We start from the raw sequence: 26,286 nt of genomic DNA, 5'->3' as shown, positions 1-26,286 counted from the left end.
ATCTTATTATTATTATTTTTAAAAACAATGCACCTTTTTCCTTATTTCATTAGTTCCATTCAAAAGACACCCAACACCCCACACTTTAACTTTTACAAAGTTCGTAACAATTTCAAGTGCTCGCGAAAGGTAAAATGAGTAATGCTTGTAATGTGGTTGCCAAGAAAACATGATTACAGGCTCAAGGGGTTAACTAAGATACATAACAATTAGGTGGGTACAACATATAACTGGCTCAACAAAAAAATGCCTATATCACTTCCAAGACTGAATAAAACTATTATTTCGCTTTGCAAACACACGGGGTAAGTTATAGACATCAAATACAATGCACAAAATGCATAAAATCTCACTTACACGTGGCACATAACTCACTCAGGATCGGACTCATCGCAATACTCTAGTCAAAGCAATTAAGCAAAGTTAAGATCATACAATTTAAGATACTTATACAAGAGTCAAAAACTGAGCCTAAGCGTCACAACTAAAGCACTTACTATTCTCAAGACATAATACTGTTAAGAGATATTGCTTTTTTTTTTTTAAAATCACAACACAAGATTTCCTACTCCAAAAAAAATAAAAACTAACTATGCCTGGTTCAAAAAAACCCTTGGAAAAGAACCGCGACATAAAGAAAAATCAAGGGGGAATTCAGACGCTACCTAAAAAAAATCTTTTGTCTTTTTCTTTCAAATTAATCCTTTAAGAAACCTGTCGAATGACATCCATCGTTGGGGAAAATAAAAATTTTAAAAATTTTCATCAAATGAATTACAAAAACACACAAAGATATTTATATATTCTATACATATATACATCCTCACCCTACAATTTAAATTGTGGCATATCCCCATGACACACAAATAAAAATCAAGAGGTAAGGAAAACTTTCCTGAACATCTAGTCGGGGTTTGAGTCAAAGTTGGGCTCCATCCCTCGCACCCGAACTATTGCACTCATCCATGCGGATAGCTTCTTCTCAGTCTTCTTTGGGTACACCCCCACACTTATCTTTCTCATTCACTGCACCCTTCTTTTTCTCGTCCTTCACTTTCCACACAATACTAGCAGCTAGCTTCTCCTTTTTTACCCCCCGTTTCTACATCCATCTCAAAAGTCATAGTCTCCTCGCCCACTCTAAGCATGAGTTTTCTCTCATATATATATATATATATAATATTGCTCTACCCGTTGCTAGGAATGGTCTTCCTAGGATGAGGGGGACTTCCTTATTCTCCTCCATATTTACCACTATAAAATCTACAGGAAATACAAACTTATCTACCCGAAATAAGACATCTTCAACTATTTCCTCGGGTAATAGAATTGTTTGGTTTGCCAGCTGCAAAGATATTGGTGCAGACCTTATCTCTCCAATCTCCTTCTCCAGTTTCCTGTAAATAGATAGAGGCATTAGATTATTTGAGGCACCAAAATCACATAGAGACTTATCAAAATTAGTAGTGCCTAAGCAGCAAGGTATGGTAAAAGTCCCTGGATCTCCACACTTTTGTGGTAGTTTGTTTTGCAATATTGCACTGCAATGCTCTGTGAGCTTGACCACTGAGGTCTCTTCTATTTTCCTCTTCTTTGTCAAGATCTCCTTCAAGAACTCAGCATAAACCGGCATGTGTAAGAGCACTTATGTGAATGGTAGGTTTACATGAACCTGTTTCAGCACATCTAGAAATTTCTCGAACTGCTTGTCCAGCTTTTTTCTACTTAGCTTTTGGGAAAAAGGCAGCGCATGCGTATGCTTGCTTGCCTCAGGTTCCTCCTATCTCGATTTTCCTTCTTTCTTCTTTTCGACACCATTCTTTAGCTTCTCCCTACTTTCTTTTTCATGTCTCATATCTTTTTGGGTTTGGGTGAGATCTTTCAACTCTTGCCCACTTCTTAAAGTTACAACATTTACTATTTCTTTGGGATTTCTTTCTGTATCTGTCGGGAGTGTTCCTGGGGCTCTCTCAGACATTAGGGTAGCTAAGTGCCCAACCTGTCTTTCCAGGCTTCGAAAAGATGTACCCAATTCTTTTATAGCTGCATCATGGGCATTAAGCCTCTCATCCGTCTTGATAAAGAAGGTTTTCTTAAGATCCTTCATGCTGGGTTGACTCGACTGTGGAGATTGATACTGTTGCCTCTGTTGATTTTGAAAACCTGGAGCTCCTTGTTCATGGTCTGGGGTCGTTTTGTTGCCATGCATTTGCAGTACCCCCAGGTGATTTCCATGAAAAACTGGGGTGCCTATGACCCATTGCATTAAATTATAGTTTCCTACATCATTCACTTCCTCAGTTGAGGTATGACACTCATGAATAGGGTGTCCTCTTCCACATATATCACAAGCTGCGTGGTGTACATTTTTTTATCGAAGCTACAGTTAGCTTTCGTATTTCTTTAGCCATAGCATCAAGTTGTACTTGCGCAGATGTAGTAGCATCAACTTGGTGAACACTAGTTGATTTTATTCTTTCCACACTATCAGAGGGCCACTGATTAGCATCTTCGGATAACTCATCAAGAATTGTAACTATCATCTCTGGAGTATTCTTCATAAACAGGCATCCAACTACATTGTTCCATGTTCTACGCGAGGTCGGTGTCAATCCATCCCAAAAATCCTAGAGTTGCATCCAGAGTTCAATTATGTTACATTGACACCTTCTAACTATCTCCTTAAACCTCTCCCATGCTTCAAAAAAAGTTTCATTCTCTTTCTGGCAGAAGTTATGGATTTTTCTTCTAAACTTGCACGTCTTAGCTGAGGAGAAATATTTATCAAGAAATTTTTCTGGTCATTTCCTCCCATGTTCTAATTGATCCATTTGGCAAGCTTCGAAGCCACTACTTCGCAACATCTTTATGTTAAAAGGGAAATTCCCTTAAATACACTGCATCCTGTGATACCCCATTGTATTGAAAGGTATTCATAATCTTCTTGAAGTCCATCAGATGCATGTTTGGATCTCCGTTTATCTTTCCTCTGAAAACGCAGTTGTTTTGAATGGTTTGAAGCAAACCTTGCTTCAACTCAAAATTATTGGCTGCAATTGGAGGTGGTCTAACACTTGACAATCCTTGATTGTAGACTGGTCTGGAATAGTCACTCAATGCTCTACTAGGCCTTGGTAGCGCATTCTCGAACTGGTCTTCAATCAAGGGTCGATTTACATTGAATCTTCGACCCCTATTGTCTTCGACAGTTTCCTCAGCAGCTCTATGGGCTGCCTCAGCAGCTATCCTTGCAGTTGCCTCTACCTTATTGTCATCGTTATTAGCCATGTGTTCTTGGGTTGAAGGTTGCCCGAAGAACCTTACGGTGAACTCTTTCTCCTTCCTCATTTGCCACATGTGTTTTTCCAATTCCGTGTCGTAGGGTATTACTTCTTTACAAGAAGACCATGTCATACACTACAGACTTAACTTGTTGCCTGTACACGGAGGAGAACCCGTGAAGAATAAAATAAAAGTAAAAAAAAACTGAATTAGCACTACAAACTATTTCAAACACTATTGATTGCCAATCCCCGACAACAGCGCCAAAATTTGATGAGCACAAAAATACACACTTAAATTATGCTCGCTTGTCAAAGATAGTATAGTATAATATCATGTCCACATGGAATGGATTTAAATAGTATTCTCGTAGTTTCTAGCGTGATTGCTATCTAGGAGGATCAATAGTTGAGATTTATATGATTAATATAAAATTTAACTAAGAATCTAAAATCTACAGCTATTGACTAGTGACTATCGAAACAAGGAATAAGCAATTAAGGTTATCAGTGGAAGAGGATAGGGTTTTGACAGAATAAGTGCAAGATAATTGTTCGGGATCTAACTGTAGGTAATTCACTTCCAATGTTCAAGTGAGTCTCTCGAATTCACCCTATTATTAGTCAAACGTTCAACAAAAACTCATCTCTCGATTAAGTCTTAACCTCACGAGATGAACTAATTTAAGCACTGTGAAGATATGAAGAATGTGTAGTGGATCGGTCTTTAGAAAAATCTCTTTCGATTATTCTCCTAACTAGATTTAATCAATGATTCAACCATCCTTTTTTGATTACTTAGAAGAATCTATGAACTCAACAAACAATATAATGCAAAGATATCACAAGTTATGCCTCTTTCGATTACAAGAACAAGTGAATATAGATGCAACAATTAAATCTTCCAAAAATGATTCAAATACATAAAAATAGAGTTATAATTCATAAACAATCATCAATACACTAAATCCATCAAAACCCAAAAGTATCTACTCCATAGACATGGAGAAGTTCTTCACATTTGTAAGCACGTTCTTCACAATTGTAATTAAGTTCTTCAAATAGTAGAAAGGAGCATAAATGCCCAAAACGACCGTTCGGGTCGTTACATTCTCCCCCACTTAAACATACGTTCGTCCTTGAATATGCCAAGAGTTGTTTTCAAGCCATTGAATCACTATTCCACCTTACCACGCACATAGCCGGGGGTGATCCCACGCCACCCTATTCCATATAGGCCTGACAACACAACACAGTTGAAGATCATTACTTTAACCTTAGTCCGTAAAACATAGAGCCCAATTTCCAATATCCAGAATTTCTTACAAGACCCGAGTCTCACATCTACCCACTGTATAAGTTTGAACAAGATGTATCAAGCCATAACCATAACCCCAGATATAATCACATAACATACTACACAACTCGAATACTCGCAGCACCATTTCCGATCACAGTAACTACTCAAAACCAACTCGGTACTAGTACTAAACCCCATATTAAACAAAATCTCGTTCCCAAAACCTTCGTACACTACTGATAGTGAAAGAAACATATGGAATCTCATGACCCCTTATCAGATCAACAAGTCATGGAGCTCTCTCGTCCCAACCAGAATCATAATAACTTTCTAGCCCGACTTTCGATATCATCCTCCCAAATATACCATAATCAAATCCGATAGTACACATTCTAGGTCCGATGACCTTATATTATCAAACACAACTATTCCACATACACGCCACATCAATATATCTCAAGCCAAGACTCCCCCACTTGGCTCAAAGCCATAGAATAAAACATATGATAACTCACAATACATGTACCATATTACTGCCATGATACTACAGTTAGTTCAACGAAAATTCTTCTCAAGCTCATGCAACACCGACCATAAAATACCTTGATCATCCACTAAGCTCGCATTTATTCTCTTGACAGTCAAGTCAAGTTTCTCAACCAGATTCAAATTCAAATCTCAACATATACACCCCGATGGTAGAAAAGAAACTCTTCACCCAACATTATAATGATCGCACATCCGTAGTTTACACCGCAGATGATAACCCACTTGCTTAGCTTCAAACTGACATCTCTCCATAACCTTTCACAGCCACAACTACTATGCCATCACTTAATATTTCTGAATCCAAACTCATTAACAAGACATGAAAATCTACTTCGCTCCACAATTAAACAACATGAAAGATCCTTCAACACATTCATACTCGAGACTATACGTCAAATCAACACAGACACCAAGAACCCATGGCCCTTTTTCTTACATCTCAAGCAAACTATTCTCGTCATAATCAAACCATCTAAACACATTCTGCAGTCACGTCATGCTCATCATATAGCTATTCAACTGCTCATCGAGCCACAAATTCCACTCATAGGGATACTACCGGACATATGAATCCAAATGTACAAGTTCACACAACTGAAGCTACCGAGCCTAAGCCGCGGTCTAAACTGGCCTCAAGTCCTCCAGACTGGCCAATCACCAAAACATAGAATACACATCTCGAACCTCGTTCATGGAATCACAAGCCGGCGATACACATCTGATATCGAGCGCTCACATGGGCACACGAATGCGTGGAAGGTATTCAAAGAGTTATGTTTCAAGCTGAATCAATTCCACACGATAAGGAAAGAAAGATGGAAAATTATCCTAAATGCCCTGTAACCTCTCGAAGATAAGTATGGACGTCATCATACTGATCCGCAAGACTCTACTAGACACTTGCTCATGACTTGTAGAACCTATGAACCTACAACTCTAATACTAACTTGTCACGACCCAAAATCCACCAGTCGTGATGGCACCTAACCACGACCCGTTAGGTAAGCCAATTTACAAATATACGATTAAAAATTATATTTAACTGACTCTATTACACTCTCTAAAGACAGGTAGTACAAATCATGAGCTTCTACGATAAGAATTTATAAAGTTGGTATGAAATAAATATATCTTTAGTTCAAAATGTACATAAGCAGATTTTTATAAATCTAAGGCAACCATGAACAAGAGGCAGCTACCACTGGAACGCAGGTATGTCTTCAAATCCAGCTACCGTCGATCACAGCAACATCAACATCCAATATATGCACGCAAGGTACAGAAGTATAGTATGAGTACAACCGACCCCATGTACTCAATAAGTAACAAACCTAACCTTAGGTTGAAAGTAGTGACGAGCTTGTACCAAGGTCAGAGTCCACACCAATAACCAATAGCATCTCATAACAATATAATTAAAAACAGCACAAGTAATAACTTAATAATAAAATGCTCAGCTCACATACAGTTCTGGAAAAATAAACTTTTTCTTTTTTAGATATAATAGTAAAACTCAAATCTTTTGCCGAAAGTCACCGAAATATGAGTACGTTCTGTAAAACTGTGATTTTCCCAAAAACCTTTTAACAGGTAATTGTTTTATTTTTTTAAATAACATGAGGAAAATACATCTCTATGCCTACACGTCAATACGTAGGAGTAGTCATGAATGATGCAATATCGTACATCATGAGGAAAAATGCATCTTTATGCATGTATGTCAAGTGTGCATGTCAATGCGATGCAACTCAGTGATAAAACCATATGCATACTCTCAGAGTATCATTTCACTCAGTCCTCCCAGTTACTTAGTCCTTCCAGTCACTCAGTCCTCCCAATAACTCAGTCCTCACAGTCACTCAATCCTCCCAATCGCTCGGCACTCGCACTCAATAGGTACCTGCGCTCACTGGGGGTGTGTATAGACTCCGGAGGCGCTCTTTCAGCTCAAGCGCTATAACAAGCCAATCATGGCATAAATTAGTCAACCATGCTGTAGCGTGAAGCCCGATCCCATAAATAATAATATATATAAAGCCAATATGGCCCGTTGCGGCGTGCAGCCCGATCCCATAATCATCCTCACAATCAGGCCCTCGGTCTCACTCAGTCATCAATCTCTCCAGTCTCTCGGGCTCACAATGTCATGAAAATCAGCCCAAAATGATGATATGATGAATCAATAAATAGCAAGAGAGACTGAGAGATAATATGAAATGAATGAACATGACTGAGTATGAAGTTACAATTTAAAAAAATAATTCGACAGCCGAAATGACCTTAGTGGGTCCCAATAAGGCAATAATACCAACATTTACCTAAGCATGATTTCTAACATGAGTCATAGCTCAGTTTCTCTAACACATAAAAATACATGGAGAAATACTAGTTAATTGACTATAAAGCTCTACGGAATCAACTGAGTCTCAATTTCTACGGTGCACGTCCGTCACCTAGCATGTGCGTCACCTCCAAACAATTCACATAATACGTATAATCAGGGTTCATACCCTCAGCTCCAAGATTAGAGATGTTACTTACCTCGAACAAGCCGAATCTGCTGCCGGGCAAGCTAAACAATACTCCGAAAATTGCATTCCGCGCGTATCAACCTCCATACGCCTTCCTATCTCCTCAACTCAATCCAAACGATTTGTATCTATTCAAACAACATGCAAATTAATCAAAATATACTCCAATACTTACAATTTAACAATTTATAAAAATTCCCAACTCCGCTCAAAAAATCGGTAGTGGAGCCCATGTCTCAGAATCCGACGAAACTTACAAAATCTGACAACCCATTCAATTACGAGTCCAACCACACTAGTTTCACTCAAATCCGACTTCGAATCGACATTCAAATCCCAAAAATTTATTTTATGAAATTTTTACAATTTCCCCCAAATTTTCATCTTAAAATACTGTTTAAATGATGAAAACAATGATATATTCATATATATTAACCAAATCCGAGTTAGAATCACTTACCCCGATGAATTTCTCGAAAATCCTACGTAACATCGCCACAAACCGAGCTCCCAAAGTCCAAATATGAAACATGAGATGAAACCCTCGTTCATATAGTACAAAATCTGATCCCCATTGTGCTGATCGCATATTTTTCTGTGCGGCCACACTTCAGCAGCTCTACACTACTAGGTTTTAGTAAATTAATGATAACTTTCTTTACATATGTCCAAATAATTAATGGTATACCTTTTTGTAAACTAGATTCAAAGGGCTACAACTTTCATTTTTGAGTCATCTCCAAATTCCTTGTAGGTTAAAAGATATAAGCTTCCGAAGTCGGACCATCGAACCTGCATAATCTCCTTTTTGCGGCCGCAAGAGAAATTCTGCGGTCCGCACTTTTCCTCTGCGGTCTGTACTTGTCCTCTGCGGTCCGCACTTTTACTTTGCCTCAGCATCCAAATTGTGCCCCCCGCACTTCAAAAGTTTCAGAACAATATCAGAGTGTCGAAATGCCCAGACTCGCTCAAAACTCACCCTAAAACACATTCGGGCCACTCGGGACCCCATACGAATATACCAAAAAGTCCTAAACCACGATATAAACTTAGGCGAACCCTCAAATCACATCAGACAATATCAAAAACACAAATCGTACTCCAACTCAAGCCTAATAAAAACTAATAATTTCCAACTTCTACATTCAATGCCGAAACCTATCAAATCAAGTCTGATTGACCTCAAATTTTGCACACAAGTCATAAATAAGATAACGAAACTATTCCAATTTCTATAGTTGGATTCCGATCCCGATATCAAAAAGTCAACTCCCCGGTCAAACTTCCAACTTAAATTTCTATTTTTAGCCATTTCGAGCCCAATTCAACTACTGACTTCCAAATACTTTTCTGGACACGCTCCTAAGTCCAAAATCACCATACGGAGCTATTGAAATCATGAAAACTTTATTCCGGGGTTGTTTACACGTAAGTCAACATCCGATCCACCTTTTCAACTTAAGCTTTAAGCCTTGAATTTCATTCTTCCAAACTAACTCCGAAATACCTGAAAACCAAAACTGACAATTCACACAAGTCATAATACATCATATGAAGTTATTCAAGACTTCAAATAGTAGAAAAGAGCATAAATGCCCAAAACGATCGGTCGGGTCGTTACATTCTCCCCCACTTAAGCATACGTTCGTCCTCGAATGTGCCAAGAGTTGTTTCCAAGCCATTGAATCACTATTCCACCTTACCAAGCACATACCCGGGGGTGATCCCATGCCACCCTATTCCATAACGGCCTGACAACACAATACAATTGAAGATCAATACTTTAACCTTATTCCATAAAACTTAGAGCCCAATTTCCAACATCCAGAATTTCATACAAGACTCGAGTATCATATCTACACACTGTATAAGTTTGAACAAGCTGTATCAAGCCATAACCATAACCCCAGATATAATCACATAACATACTACACAACTCGAATACTCGCAGCACTATTTTCGATCATAGTAACTACTCAAAACCAACCTGGTACTAGTACTAACCCCATATCAAACGAAATCTCATTCCCAAAACATTCATATACTGCTGATAGTGAAAGAAACATGCGGAATCGCAGGTCCCCTTATCAGATCAACAAGTCATGGAGCTCACTCGTCCCAACCAGAACCATAATCACTTTCTAAGCCCACTTTCGATATCATCCTCCCAAATATACCGCAATCAAATCTGATAGTACACATTCTAGGTCCGATGACCTTATATTATCAAACATAACTATTCCACATATACGCCACATCAATATATCTCAAGCCAAAAATTGTGCAATCCGTGCACCCAAAAATGGAAAATATCTCAAAGAAGAGATCCGTTTTGCAAGTTTAACTAGAACCACCACAACCTAATATTCACAACCAAATCCTCATATTTCATGAAGAGGATAAACGTAGGCGCATGTGCACAATTCCTCAAGTACGCTGCTCAAGTAATTTTTATCGTAGAGGAAGGAAAGCAATGAAATCAGATAAATTATCAAAGAAATAAAATTCCCACACACTGCACGGACAATTGCCTTGGTGCTCGCACATGGGCTCAAACCCCATACATATGCGCACTCATAGCGCATAGCTATCAAAAATACTTAACACAACTAGTGCCTCCACTGACTTTAAATAAAATGCTCACCTCAAACAGGCCACAACCCTGAAACAATATGCTTCTGAGAACTCCCAATCTCCAAATTCATAGAATACTTGAATCACCGTAACCGATCCTAACTCCAGCACTCGAATGACTAACACATCTTCCATGCACGATCATCCCATGAGAAATACTTCCATAATTATTTCGTGCCACATAACATTAATTGGAATATTAGCAGTTTATCAACCAGGTGAGTACCGCAATACCGATGAACATCCGTAAGTCAAAACACAATGCGCATTTTGAAATACGCACCCTTCTCAGGGATTACCGAGCAGTTATAACATTCATCTTAATATCTGAAACTAACCATTCTGTCTAGAATTTGTCACCTTCCCTTCAAGAATGAACGGCCACCTTGTACATGTAAATCGTAATCTTGCACAACACACCCCATCTATCATGCCATCATGTGACAAGCACAAGAATCTCATTATAAATTCTGAGTCACCAGCAAATTACATACCCGGTTAGTTAGAAACATTTCATTTACTCCCATCCAAGTGGAAATCACACGCCGGTAGAAAATATCCATCTCAAACCATGGTAGAAACCATCAAGAACACTTTGAAATCCAATTGCACATAATCAACTATCAGAACTAAATTCCTCTAACTCGACCAAGCCACGCAGGTCACCAAACCCAAGAATATTGCCGCCAAAACATCTGTAGAGCCTTACCACATCATAATTACCCAAAAGAACCGATCATACCATTACCATACTGGTGTAGCCTACTACCCAGTTGTCTTATTTTCTTCGAGTTTTTTCTGAATTACCCTCAAGTTGACACTTCTCCTTGTCAGAACAATACGATCCTTACCCAAAGCTCACTACAAGACATCCTAACATAAAACGACACCGCCCTAAGGCCCATAAGATATTTTATTCTTCTTAATCACCCCCATAAATACCACAACCGAAACGCCCACTCTGAAAGTACCTTATGTGAATTTAAAATTGTTCTTTTACCTTTCATATACTGGAATGTAGAATCTATAGTCATACATAATTACCGTAAGTTCCTGCACTATCAAATGCAAATCTCAGACTTTATCCATATACAAGTCCGGAGAAATTCTCGATTGCTATATATAAATCTCAAACCCATTAGAACTTTCTCGATAGTCACCCACTTTGCTCAAATCCAAATTACACTGCCCGAACGGGCCGAAAAACACATGCTCCATTAGTACAACAACACTCAAAGAAGTAACCCTGTTTTAACACCACCGATCAATTTCATACTCCGTGCGCACTACATCCTTCAAATAATAACTTAATCATTCCATGATTTTCATATACTCATAAAGCGTAATATAACCCGTATTCATGAATTTCATTATTCTAGTCTTCATCGATCTCAACCTCTGAAAGTCATAATTAACCCACAAGTATGCCTCGGACCAAAACCAATACAATACATAATCGCGCAATCAAATCATAGATTGAAGACTCCCCCACTTGGCTCAAAGCTATAGAATAAAACATATGATAACTCACAATACCCATACCGTATTACTACAATGATACTGTAATCAGTTCAACGAAATTCTTCTCAAGCTCATGCAACACCGACCAAAAAATACCTCATTCATTCGCTAAGCTCGCATTTATTCTCTTGACAGTCAAGTCAACTTTCTCACCAAGATTCAAATTCAAATCTCAACACATACACCCCGCTGGTAGAAAAAAAACTCTTCACCTAATATTATAATGATCGCACATCCGTAGTTTACCCCGCAGGTGATAAGCTACCTGCTTTGCTTCAAACTGACATCTCTCCATAACCTTTCACAGCCATAACTATTACGCCATCACTTAATATTTCTGAATCCAAACTCATTAACAAGACATGAAAATCTACTTCGCTCCATAATTAAACAACATGAAAGATCCTTCAACATATTTATACTCGAGACTATACGTCAAATTAAGACAGACACCAAGCATCCAGTGCCCTCTTTTTTTTTACATCTCAAGTAAACTATTCTCATCACAATCAAAATATCTAAACACATTCCGCAGGCACGTCATGCTCATCATATAGCTATTCTACCGCCCATCGAGTCACAAATTCCACTCATAGGGACACTACCGGACATATGAGTATTGGTCTTATTATGAGTCACTATTTAGACTAATCACCAATCGAACTTTGGAACTAGTCTTGTACCATCTATTTATGTAAACTATTCATTTCTTACCTTAGCTTCATGAAACAAACTTGCACTAATGGTCGTAAAGAAATAGAGACAAGTTTCTCTTAAACGATTTGGGGAATTTTTTTTTGAGGGGGGGCTTTTTTCACTTTCCCGATTAAAATGAAAAAAAAATAAAAAATAGCCAGATTTGTAACTGGTATTAAAAAATAGACACAATTTTAAAAGTAATCGAAATTTAGCCATTTTTTATATAAAAATAAAATCTGAATAAAAACACCCTTCCAGCAAGTTTATACGCATGAGGTCCATAATCCAACATATTATGCTGGAACTTTCCGTGTGTTAGAGTTCTGCGCGAAAGTAATCGTACAGAATCAAATAATTAGGATGCTCGTTACAAGGGCAAGGTTACCAGGGAGGCAAAAAATTAATCTATTTTTTTTATAGTTCTGGGAGGAAAAACTACTAAGCATACATTACAGTTTCCTTTCAAGAGTTCATTAAGCTTAAATCACGGCTATGTAAGTCATAAAGGAGGCCATCATCCAAAAGAAAGATGGTATTTCAAATTTTAGTTTATTGGCATAGCACAATACAACAGCTATAAATATATGTAACTCTTCCTTCACAGTCGAGCAGTACGCAGTTGCTGCTTGAGTAGTGGCCTAATATATTCATGGAAGCCGTCAGCTATATCCGATTGGTTGAGAGGATCCTTCCATGCAGCCTCATACAGTTTCGGATACACGTTTCCATCATAACGTCCAAGAATTGAATCAAGGAAGTGATCGGTATAGTTAAATGCATCAACCATCGATATAGCATTTGGACGAAGCTGATATTAAAGAGGAATGTATCAGTAAAAGCAGCTTCAACCCGCCAAGCACAAAAATGACAGAAAATAAGTTTAACAAGACAAACCTGGGAATATAAGGCTCTGAGCTGGTCATTAGCAAGTGACGCCTGCTTTGAGGTGATATAGCCAGTTCCGAGAAAATCTCCTTGATGTTTGTGAAGGAGGAAGAGGAAATAGATACCGCAAAGCACCTCCAGCTGTTGCTTAACCCCTTCCCCAGGAATGTCTTATTGCAACCTCTCAATAAACCTTATGAGATGAGAGACATATTAATTAACAAAGTTCTATACTCTACGATGTTCTCAACCAAATCCTGGTAAATTCCATTATCAAGAAGCTTAAATTCATGCTTTACAACACAAAGATCCTTATCAACTTAGGAAACTATTATACCATTTTCAGCAAGAAAAAATACTTTGCTAAAAAGCAGACTGGTTATCCAAATCAACACAGCTGAAGAAGAGAATACAGTAAAGAAGCTTACTTGGAGACAACAATTAATTGACAATGAGCAACTGCTGCTTCAGCTAAATCAGCTGCAAGTTCTGCAAAGCCTAAAAAAGGAGGACAAAGCAAGAAAAATATAAATTGAATTTTGATCGCGAGAAAAATAAACACACTTATCAAACGTTAAATAAACTTCATGCAGAAACTTTAAGCTGGTTGATAGTCAAACATTATAGAATTGAATAAGAAAGATGCAACGGCTTAAAAGTGAGGACCTTCTTCTGGATTATCAAACTTGCTAAGATTCTGAGCACAAGCAACAGACATTCTGGCAGCCCTTGCTTCAAATGCTTCAACTACCGCACTAGGTTTCAGCCAGTCCTTGGCTGCAGGAGACGGAAAACAACCACAATCAGCAATCTACTTTGTGTACGTAAAAAACATAGGAGGCTAATTGAAAGGCAAAACAACAGTCATTCTTACATGGTTGAAGTTATGAAAGTAAAAGCGAGGAACATAAGAGTACACCTACTAATATCACAAGCACATCCTTTCTAAGGAAATTGATACTGGAATAAGTACTTTCAAAACGAACTGTAACTATAACAATGAAGGATCATCTGCAAGAATTTTACCTTGTTTCACATCAGAACGGCATTACATCAAGTGTTCAATTCTTCCCATATAAGCTATAGTACCCACTGGCTTCTTTCCGGAGCCCAGCTGTGAAATAGTCTTCATAAGAAACCTCGCAACCTACATGAAACACAGCATGCTTCATACTGGAATACTAGATCTAAAATATCATACTATTGTATCAGAATCAGAAGACTCTGTAATAAGACTCCATTAAACAGTTAAGTATCTGTTGTACTTCACTTGCTCATTTAAGCTTTCAACTTTTAAGTTACTAAATGTTTGATTTTTCCTTGGGGGTTGTGGGGAAGGGGGGAGGGGGGAATTCACAACAAACGAAAGAACAAACAAGCCACAACCATCCTATTTATAAAGTACGATTCAGGAATGTACACACAACTATGACAAGTGGATCACAGCAATACAATATTTGAGAATATTGTCTTGAGTTTCCCAAAAATATTGAGCAATAAAGTTATTTTCCGAACATCTTTTGAGCCTGCTAGTTTTTGTATACAAAACAAGCTTTACTCAATAATTTTCACCTCTAGCACTTCTACCAACCTTTTGGCACTTTGCAACTAAACTTGTACTTTCACAATCAAGTGCTCACAAGCAAATATTTTAATAAAAAAGTGTCATGTGAAATCTCATGAGACTTGCTTTTGGGAGAGCAATAGGGAATAACACCCCAACATTATTGATGCAACAACAAATTTTAGCCCACGGAAAAAGATTGCTCAACCACCAATCCTATAGACACTTCAATTCATCCATTAATTTTAGGAAAGTTTACTTTTTTTTAACAAGGAATTTTAGAAAAATTAATATTCTATCATCAACTCATTCTTATCTACTTCCTCTATTCCAAAAGGTTATCGTCGTCTCCTCTCAGTTACCAAATGATCTCTATTTTTCATGAAGTAACAAAATGTACCTGTTGAGGTTTTATTTTTAAGATGTAATATTCTTAAAATGAGGGTGAATGGGAAATGGAGGGAAAATGAAATTTTGAGTAAAATTTTAAGTTTTCCCCTCTTAACAATGAGACATTGTCCCATATTAGAAGTGGACGACATTTTTGGTGGGTATATATATAATTGCTCTTCTTGTAGCTCTTAAAGAGTTAAGAAGAAAGCAAGCCTCGCGCCGTCGTCGTCGTCGCTCGCTCGGCTCGGCTTCGGCTACGGCTACGGCTTCGGCTTCGGCTTCGGCTTCGGCTTCGGATTTGGATTTGGATTTGGTCAAATGATCGATTGATTGATTAATTTTTTGGACCAAATTTATTTGTTAATAGTAAATATTAACGTAAGATTATCCGTATTTGTAAACGGATATTTTCCAATCCGTGTATTGATAATTTGGCAGCCGGATAATGGTCTTCCCACCATGAAGTGCTTGCTCCACAAACATGAAGTGCTTGCTCCACAAACATGTAATGCTTGCTCCACCATGAAGGGTGGACGTTTGGTCTTGCACTCCTTCTTGGCTGCTATATATATGAGCAGCAAATGTTGAAGAAAGATACTCAACTCAACATACAATTTGCTCAATAAATTGGCTATACATTGCACTCTTTCCTCTCAGAACTTCCATACATTTTTTCTGAGTATATACTCCTTCGTTCTGCATTGTTTTTTAACTTCAAACAAAGCAACTGTAAGTGTGATTTGCTACCGAACTTTGTGTTCGCCGAAACACTGGGGTTTGAAGTACCGCTACACCAGTGTGTTATTCGTTCTATCCTGGGAGGAAATAATCCATTACCTTGGGTACTAGGAGGGGATTAAATTCCTTAAGGAAACACTGTGAATTCAGTGGGCTCGAATTTATTATTATTGTTTCATTACGTTAACTTATATTTTGCAGAATTAATATTTACAAATACAGCAATATTGACCGGGAATAACAATCTTAAGGAATTTAATATTTATTTCTGTACTTGTGTTATTCTTATTATTCTGCAAACTAAAAGCTTTGTGGTTTGTGTACTCCCGTTTTGGAGAGTTAAGCCTTCGTGGCGTTTTGTTGGATATTAAAATCTACGTGATTTTTACTCCAGTTTGAAAACGTGCATTAAATGTTTGTTTGTGTCATTCTTTTCTGTAAAAGATGATGACTGAAAACGAAAACCAAGCTGTTCCGATGGCGACTGCCAACGCAACGACAAGCCGAACACCGGCGTTGGCACCGGCAGAAAAACCCGGAAAATTTTCCGGGATTGATTTCAAACGCTGGCAGCAGAAGATGTTCTTCTACTTAACTACGTTATGTCTACAGAAGTTCATCAAGGAAGATGTTCCTGATCTGCCGGATAAAACTCCAGATAATGAACGCTTTCTCGTGATTGAAGCGTGGAAGCATTCTGATTTTTTATGCAAGAATTATATTCTTAGCGGACTGGATGATAATCTGTATAATGTATACAGTAGCATGGAGACATCCAAAGAATTGTGGAATGCGCTTGAAAAGAAATATAAGACTGAAGATGCCGGGATGAAGAAATTCGTTGCCGCAAAATTTCTGGACTACAAAATGATAGATAGCAAGTCTGTTATTACTCAAGTCCAGGAATTGCAAGTGATTATTCATGATCTACTTGCTGAAGGTCTTGTAATCAACGAAGCATTCCAAGTAGCAGCAATGATTGAGAAGTTGCCTCCGTTGTGGAAGGACTTCAAAAATTATTTGAAACACAAACGAAAGGAAATGTCCCTTGAAGATCTCATTGTTCGGTTGAGAATCGAAGAGGACAATAAAGCTGCTGAAAGGAGAGGCCGTGGAAAGTCAACAATAATGGGAGCAAATATTGTTGAAGCTAACAAAAAGAGGAAGAAGGCTTCTGGTCCGAAATACAACCCAAGCAAGAAGCGGTTCAGTGGAAACTGCTACAACTGTGGGAAAACCGGACACAAATCTACGGAGTGTCGTGCTCCGAAGAAAGACAAGAAAAGGGGTCAAGCAAACAAGGTAGTAAACCATGATGATGTTGATAACTTGTGTGCCATGCTCTCTGAATGTAACTTGGTGGGAAATCCTAAACTGTGGTGGTTTGATTCAGGAGCCACTCGCCATGTTTGTGCAGTTAGAGAGGCTTTTGCTACCTATGCTCTTGCTGAACCCGGAGAGACAGTTTATATGGGAAATGCTTCAACAGCAAAAGTTGAAGGATATGGGAAGGTATTTCTAAAAATGACTTCTGGCAAGGTCATGACTTTGAACAATGTCCTTCATGTTCCCGAAATGAGAAAGAATTTAGTCTCTACTGGACTTCTTGTTAAGCACGGTTTTAAGTGCGTTTTTGTATCCAACAAGGTTGTAATTAGTAAGAATGAAATATTTGTGGGAAAAGGTTACCTCACCGAGGGCCTTTTCAACCTAAATGTAATGGTTGTTGAAAATAATAATAATATTTCAGCTTCTTCTTACTTACTTGAGTCAAATGATTTATGGCATGTACGTTTGGGTCATGTCAATTATAAAACCTTGCGAAAAATGATTAACTTGGAAGTACTGCCCAAGTTTGAATGCGAAAAATCAAAATGTCAAACATGTGTGGAATCTAAGTATGTTAAACATCCTTATAAGTCAGTTGAAAGGAATTCAAATCCTTTAGACTTAATTCACACAGATATTTGTGACATGAAGTCAATACCATCTCGCGGTGGAAAGAAGTATTTCATAACTTTTATTGACGATGGTACTCGATATTGCTATGTTTACTTACTGAATAGTAAAGATGAAGCAATAGACGCATTCAGGCAATACAAAAATGAAGTTGAAACACAACTTAACAAGAAAGTAAAAATGATAAGAAGTGATAGGGGTGGTGAATATGAATCTCCTTTTGAAGAAATATGTTTAGAATATGGAATTATTCATCAAACAACAGCCCCTTACACGCCCCAATCTAATGGGATTGCGGAAAGAAAGAATCGCACATTAAAGGAGATGATGAATGCGTTGTTGATAAGTTCTGGTTTGCCACAGAACTTGCGGGGGAAGCCATTCTTACGGCTAATCGAATATTAAATCGAGTGCCCCATAGCAAAACACAATCCATTCCTTATGAACAATGGAAAGGAAGGAAGCCCAACTTGAATTATTTTAAAGTGTGGGGGTGTTTGGCAAAAGTGCAAGTTCCTAAACCCAAAAGGGTAAAGATAGGACCGAAAACCGTTGATTGTGTTTTCATAGGATATGCGACAAATAGTAAAGCATATCGATTTCTGGTTCATAAATCAAAAAATCCCGACATTCATAATAATACGGTTATAGAATCAGATAATGCTGAGTTTTTTGAAAATATATATCCGTATAAAAAGGAATGTGAATCGTTTGGTGAAGGATCTAAACGACCTCGGGAAGAAACAAAAGAAAGTACATGTAATCAGGAGAATCCAAGACGTAGTAAACGTCAAAGAACGTCTACTTCATTTGGACCAGATTTTGTGACTTTCTTATTGGAGAATGAGCCTCAAACATTTAAAGAAGCTATGACTTCTTCGGAATCATTGTTTTGGAAAGAGGCAGTCAATAGTGAAATAGAATCCATATTGAACAACCATACATGGGAATTGGTTGATCTTCCTCCTGAAAATAAACCTTTGGGTTCTAAATGGATTTTTAAGAGAAAAATCAAAGATGATGGCACTATTGATAAATTCAAGGCAAGGCTCGTAGTCAAAGGGTATAGACAACGAGAAGGTCTAGACTACTTTGATACATACTCTCCAGTTACAAGAATTACGTCCATACGGATGTTAGTAGCATTAGCTGCAGTGTATGGTCTTGAAATTCATCAAATGGATGTTAAGACGGCCTTCTTAAATGGAGAGTTGGAGGAAGAAATTTACATGGAACAACCTGAAGGGTTTGTGGTTCCAGGTAAAGAAAAGAAGGTATGTAGACTTGTTAAGTCTCTTTACGGACTAAAACAAGCACCCAAACAATGGCATACGAAATTTGACCAAACAATGTTGTCAAATGGTTTTAAGATAAATGAATGTGATAAATGCGTGTACATTAAAAATGTTCCAAATCACATAGTCATTGTTTGCCTATATGTGGATGATATGTTGATAATGAGTAATGACATTGCCAACATAAATGCTACTAAGCGTATGCTCAATAGCAAGTTTGATATGAAAGACTTGGGAGTTGCTGATTTAATTCTGGGAATTAAGATCAATAAGACTCCTCAAGGTCTGGCATTGTCACAATCTCATTATATTAAGACAGTACTTGAAAAATTCAAGCACTTAGGCTTTAAAGTTGCAAAGACTCCAATTGACGTGAATCTTGCATTAGCAAAGAACAAAGGCCAAAGCATATCACAATTGGATTATGCTCGTGTATTGGGATGCTTAATGTATATCATGAATTGTACACGACCAGACATAGCTTGTGCTATAAGTAAACTGAGTCGATATACGAGCAATCCAGGCCAATCTCATTGGATGGCAATGAAACGAGTTTTGGGATATTTAGAACATACCCAGAACTTTGAATTGCACTACAGTAATTTCCCTGCGGTGATTGAGGGATACTGTGATGCAAATTAGATCACCGGTTCAACTGATTCTAAGTCCACGAGTGGATATGTATTCACTATTGGTGGAGGAGCGGTATCTTGGAAGTCGTCCAAACAAACATGTATTGCCCGCTCTACAATGGAGGCTGAATTCATAGCCTTAGATAAAGCCGGTGAAGAAGCTGAATGGCTCCGGAATTTCTTGGAAGACATTCCATTTTGGCCCAAACCGTTGGCACCAATATGCATACATTGTGATAGTCAAGCGGCAATTGGAAGGGCTGGGAGCGTCATGTATAACGGTAAATCTCGTCATATACGACGAAGACATAAAACCGTTAGGCAATTACTCTCTAGAGGAATTATCATAATTGACTATGTAAAGTCAAGTGATAATGTGTCGGATCCACTTACAAAAGGCCTAACTAGAGAGGTAGTTGAGAAATCATCAAAGGGAATGGGGCTATGGCCGAGAACAAGTCATTGTGGCGGTAACTCTACCTAGAAGACTGGAGATCCCAAGATCTAGGTTCAAAGAGATCAAACAAAGTCATTAATGACGGTTCAACATTGTCAAATAAAATTTTAGTCCATTCTCGTGATGAGACAATGTTCAGTACCAAGGATAAAGCATTAAGGCTTTTTAATGATTTCTAAATTTGATACGGGGTATATCAAATAGTGTATCTACAGGATGACACGTTTAGGAATCACCTATTTAAGTGTGAAGTGTGAGCCGCTTCAAGGAGAACTTTGTAAGGCCAGTTCTCTACGCACTTATGAAACCAGGCGGTGTTCATGGCTGAAACGAACACAACAATGAGAACCAAAGACGGTTAAGGGTTGATTGTGTGACTTATGGTTGTCTAGGTATACACCAAAGATCGACGGTTCAAAGATATCAAATTTACCGATTGACCGAGTATATCCTACATAAGTTTACTACGGAAAGTTCAAAGGAAAACCTACTTATCCAGATGCAATTAATCCTTGCTTGTAAATCACACAGTTTTTCATGCATACTTCCGTGATATAGCCATTCCCCATTCATATGGGGGATTGTTGAGGTTTTATTTTTAAGATGTAATATTCTTAAAATGAGGGTGAATGGGAAATGGAGGGAAAATGAAATTTTGAGTAAAATTTTAAGTTTCCCCTCTTAACAATGAGACATTGTCCCATATTGGAAGTGGAAGACATTTTTGGTGGGTATATATATAATTGCTCTTCTTGTAGCTCTTAAAGAGTTAAGAAGAAAGCAAGCCTCGCGCCGTCGTCGTCGTCGCTCGCTCGGCTCGGCTTCGGCTTCGGCTTCGGCTTCGGCTTCGGCTTCGGCTTCGGCTTCGGATTCGGATTCGGATTCGGATTCGGATTTGGATTTGGTCAAATGATTGATTGATTATTTTTGGACCAAATTTATTTGTTAATAGTAAATATTAACGTAAGATTATCCGTATTTGTAAACGGATATTTTCCAATCCGTGTATTGATAATTTGGCAGCCGGATAATGGTCTTCCCACCATGAAGTGCTTGCTCCACAAACATGAAGTGCTTGCTCCACAAACATGTAATGCTTGCTCCACCATGAAGGGTGGACGTTTGGTCTTGCACTCCTTCTTGGCTGCTATATATATGAGCAGCAAATATTGAAGAAAGATACTCAACTCAACATACAATTCGCTCAACAAATTGGCTATACATTGCACTCCTTCCTCTCAGAACTTCCATACGTTTTTTCTGAGTATATACTCCTTCGTTCTGCATTATTTTTTAACTTCAAACAAAGCAACTGTAAGTGTGATTTGCTACCGAACTTTGTGTTCGCCGAAACACTGGGGTTTGAAGTACCGCTACACCAGTGTGTTATTCGTTCTATCCTGGGAGGAAATAATCCATTACCTTGGGTACTAGGAGGGGATTAAATTCCTTAAGGAAACACTGTGAATTCAGTGGGCTCGAATTTATTATTATTGTTTCATTACGTTAACTTATATTTTGCAGAATTAATATTTACAAATACAGCAATATTGACCGGGAATAACAGTACCTTGGTTCAGAGTTTGCACACTTTCGAGTTCCAATCATTGATAAACTAAATTATAGAATGTCTATAACTTCTAAAAGACCTTGATAAAGAGAGAGGTATGGAGGTTCGAAAAAACTCTTTAAGCAAGAATTCACATTTTCCAGAAATTTCTCAATACTTCTCATTTGATGGTTCTCTTATTTTAACAACAAAAGATTAACTCAAAAGTGTTAAATCCAGGACCAATATATTTAGCTGCTAGAAATTTTTTTTTTTTTTTTTTTTAACAGGCTTAAATTACCACCGCTGGACAAGTTGAGAAAGGATCTCTAAGTCCACACAAACCCTTTAAAGAAAAACTTAGAACTGGCATGTCAACCTTCAACAAACAATTAGTTTATCTGTAGTAGTAGCACGGTGTCATCTCCTTCGCAAATAACTCTGGGAGTCCACTGCTGCATAGATATCCATGATCTCCACATAACTTTCGGCATTCTTCAATTCCATCCTGGGATAAAATTGCAATGAGGCAAGAAGCATGTTATGTTGAATGGCATGACAATGGATTCAAGTAAAGAATTAGAGAAAAGTTCTTTTCTTTTCTTTTTTTCTTAAATAAGCAACAGTTTTTCTTGAATCTAAAGAAAAGATCAGGTCCAGAAAAACAAAATCCCAAGGTACATTCAAGAGAACGTTAACGGTTAAATAAGCAAGTCCAATCCAATTGAAGAAGACCCGCTTGCTAGTCTCTTATCCCAATAAAAATGAGGATTGTTTAGGAGACTACATTATAGCGGACAGCTCAATCATCACAGCATCTTAATCAGCCAAATATTAGATTTCGATGCCCACAAGTAAGAACGAAAACTGTATGACAGGCAAAACTTAAAGATGTGTTCAGCCATATATTTTTTTTCTGAATATGTTCTCTGCACATGTATATTATACAATTTCACTCCCTTATACATAATTCATGTAAAAGACTTGGAAATATGACCCAAAATCCCCAGACAAGGATGACAGCGTCAATCAAAGACTGTAAAGCGCAAGGTAGGTGGACAATCAAAGTTGTTGTCACTACTTACAGCAGTGGCAATGGTTGTCAAAGACTTCAATCCCGCCGTACATGCGTGCGCTTCAGGCAATGTTGAGAAATCATTTGCACATACTTTTAATTGTTGATCATTACATAAAAAGTTGCCAGAAAAATCTTATGCTCGCTTTCCAAATCACAGTTCTCTTCGAATTGCTACCGCATAGGATCTCGTTGATATCTACCACAGAACAACATTATCAGACTCCCCCCTTCCCTTGCCAGTTAAATTTTTTGAGTTAAATTTTTTTAAGGTACCACCGAGGTAATTGAGCATGGCAAATCTCTTTTGGGCAGGCATTTAATCCAACATAGGTTTGGTTATTGGGGATTTTTGCAAGGGATTAATGGCTAATTCTACAGGGATAATGAAAAGAGAAAAGTGCAAGTCCTTCCACCCACCCCCTTTATAAACTAACATGCAGACGTCAAAACTCACTCTCCACTCAAATAATATGAGACTAGAGATTGCCCTTAATATAGATGTTGGATTTGTGCTTGCCGACATTTGTGGCACTGGTATGGGAAATTGTTTGGTATGGATTTCACTTTTGAATAAGCAAATGCATTTCATGAAACACAAAGAACATTTTAAAATCAAAATTAACAAAAATGTCCCCCTCTTTTGTATAATTAATTGCCCCCACCAACATGAGTATGCTATAAAATGGCATGCAATAAGTGAAAGATCAGAACCCAGCCATTACAAATGATCATCTACTTTACTACTGATAGGATTTGCTTCCAAGATTACCTGAATTTCTTGTCCACCATTCTGAGAATCAAATTGTCTACGAACGGCACTGTATCTGGTTGCAATACACACAGCCCGAGACAAAGCATTTGAAGCATCTGATACAATTGTTTGCCGAACATATACCATGGTCCCATAAAGAAGTTGTCGGGGAACATCAGATTGGACATATTTTCCTTCTCTGGTAACTTGTGAAACCCTGAAATTTTAGGAGCAAATATAATAACTACCACGTAATATAGTATGGTAATGAGCAAAAAATTATGATACCAAAATCAGTGATACAGAAAAGAGAATTACTTTTAGTTTCGGCAACAACAGTTATTATGCCCATGTATTAACGGGATTCAGCTTAGTAATGTTTTTGAATAGTGTAACTATCATTTCACTTAATTAGAGGCCAGAAATTCCAAAGTTTCCTAACAGTTAAAGCTTATTGTTCTTGCTCCTGGTAAACCTTTCCAGACTTGCTACTTGTAAGACTACTTGAACACGAGAAGCTGAAACTTGAATACCAGAAAAAGGTAAAGAACAAACCTCATCAGCATTTGTTGGAAGAGATTTGTCTTAATATCCATTATCCAAATTTCATTCCAATGTCTCCAACAGTAACACCTGGAAGAGATTTGTGGACAATAAAACCTAAAATATGAATTAGTCAATAAAATGTAAGTGCAACTTTCCTGAAAATTTAAAATGCACTACACCATCTTGTGACATGAGAATCATTGACTTACCATTAATCCCATAGTCTTTACCATTTGTTATAAGACGAGTGTACACAACAACATGGGTAGAGACTTTACCCAATCCACCAGGCCACCACTATTCTAAATTGTAAAAAGCCAGAGATCAGAGAAATCCACTAATTATTAATGAAATAAACATATTGTAATAGGTCAGCAAATAATAAAGCTAATACAGCCATTTCAATCTTGGTGGTAGTAGCAAATTAAAAAATAAAATAAAAAATACAGCCATTTCAGAATAGCACATTGAACTGAAACAAGCAAAACATGCTGTATAGGAGGTATATCTTGCATAAAAGAGTATCATATTCTTTGAGCATCACACTCCTCAAAATGTTAAAAATGGAGAGTTGTTTTGCAAAAACAAAACACGGAAAAGCAAGTAGTGGATAATTCTCACCTTGCTTGACGTCAATGTAGGACTATGAATGACAAATTTATCTGTTTGAGGATCAAATGTGGCAGTGGTCTCAAGGCCTTGCACATTGGACCCATGTCCAAGTTCAGTTTGAGCGTAGCACCCAATTATTTGCATCTTATAGGCCAACGGCAACCACTTTTTCTGCTGTTCATCTGTGCCCTGTCCTTTTATGGCCGGTATAAACATTCCCTAACAGAGAAAAATGGTGGCAGGTGAGCCACAATCCAAGGGCTTAAAGCAATTGAAAATAGAAAGGGGAAAAAACAAGAGCACCGACTTTAACATTAGTGTTTCTTTTCAAAATCGTCAAGCGCATTAAGCATGTATATACTCAATATAAGCAGTTGCGTAGCAAGAATTTAACATAGGCAAAAGCAAAAGCCAAACAAGATGTTACCCAATGAAGATCGGTAAAGGCAGGCTCATCTACAAAATGCCTTAACTTAGCTGCTTCTTCTTCGGCAGAAACAAAAATTCAAGGTTCAGCATGCACATAATAAGACAGCTCTTCGTTGGCAAAACATATATATATATATATATATATATATATATATATATATATATATATATATATATATATTTAATTCCCTCCCAAATTAGGAAAATATATAGTTTCCACATCTACCTACCTCCAGCATGACTCGAACCCAGAACCAGGACCTAACAGTCATGGGTGGAGGTCTTTTACCAACTGAGCAACCCTCACTTGTCGTTGTCAGAAAACATATGATAAGGATTAAAAGGTAAAACAAAGTCATACCAGAAAGACGAAGTTCAATGATCCGTTTCCATGCATATGCCGCCTTTCTTAGCGTGTTCTTAAATAGTTCTTTCCTGGGAAGCATAGTTCTGCCTTCCTTGCTGAAGCCCTATATCCCACAATGACACTCGGTAAAGATTAAGGACATGCAAAATAGTAACAAGGCAGAAGCAAATAACATAGTCAAACAAGACAATACCCTCCTTCAAAATCTCCCTCCCCAACCCCAAACAAATGACATGCGCCAAACAACATAATCTCCTCCTGTCAAAGTCAAGTCATTCAAAAATTATGCACTAAAAAGTTTTTGATCAATTTTCCAACCAAAACATTCACCGGCTGAATCACACGCACCAGTGGTACGTTAAAATGTATCAAAATGGAAATTTTAAACCAAATCGCATTTGAATGAGCATAAAAAGACAGTTGCTTTGGCTGGTAAAAAACGGGAAAATATTTTACTCCTAAAAAAAGTAGCTTTTCAGCATCACAATCCTAGTTTGCTTCACCGGTTTGACCCAG

General features: G+C 37.8%; 1 non-coding gene and 1 pseudogene across 1 annotated transcript; one reads left to right on the top strand and one right to left on the bottom strand.

The window, feature by feature from the left end:
• Positions 1 to 2,652: 2,652 nt before the first annotated feature.
• LOC142177733 (small nucleolar RNA R71) lies at positions 2,653 to 2,756 on the top strand. Its single transcript, XR_012706292.1, has one exon. It is a non-coding gene; the product is annotated as a small nucleolar RNA R71 (small nucleolar RNA).
• A 10,232-nt stretch (positions 2,757 to 12,988) lies between these two features.
• LOC107792420 (peroxisomal acyl-coenzyme A oxidase 1-like) lies at positions 12,989 to 25,849 on the bottom strand (annotated as a pseudogene).
• Positions 25,850 to 26,286: the final 437 nt, after the last annotated feature.

Source organism: Nicotiana tabacum, chromosome 23, assembly GCF_000715075.1.
Source record: "Nicotiana tabacum cultivar K326 chromosome 23, ASM71507v2, whole genome shotgun sequence".
NCBI classification, from domain to species: domain Eukaryota; kingdom Viridiplantae; phylum Streptophyta; class Magnoliopsida; order Solanales; family Solanaceae; genus Nicotiana; species Nicotiana tabacum.
The sequence above is the reverse complement of the archived record's forward strand: the minus strand, read 5'-3'. Positions and strand labels throughout refer to the sequence as shown.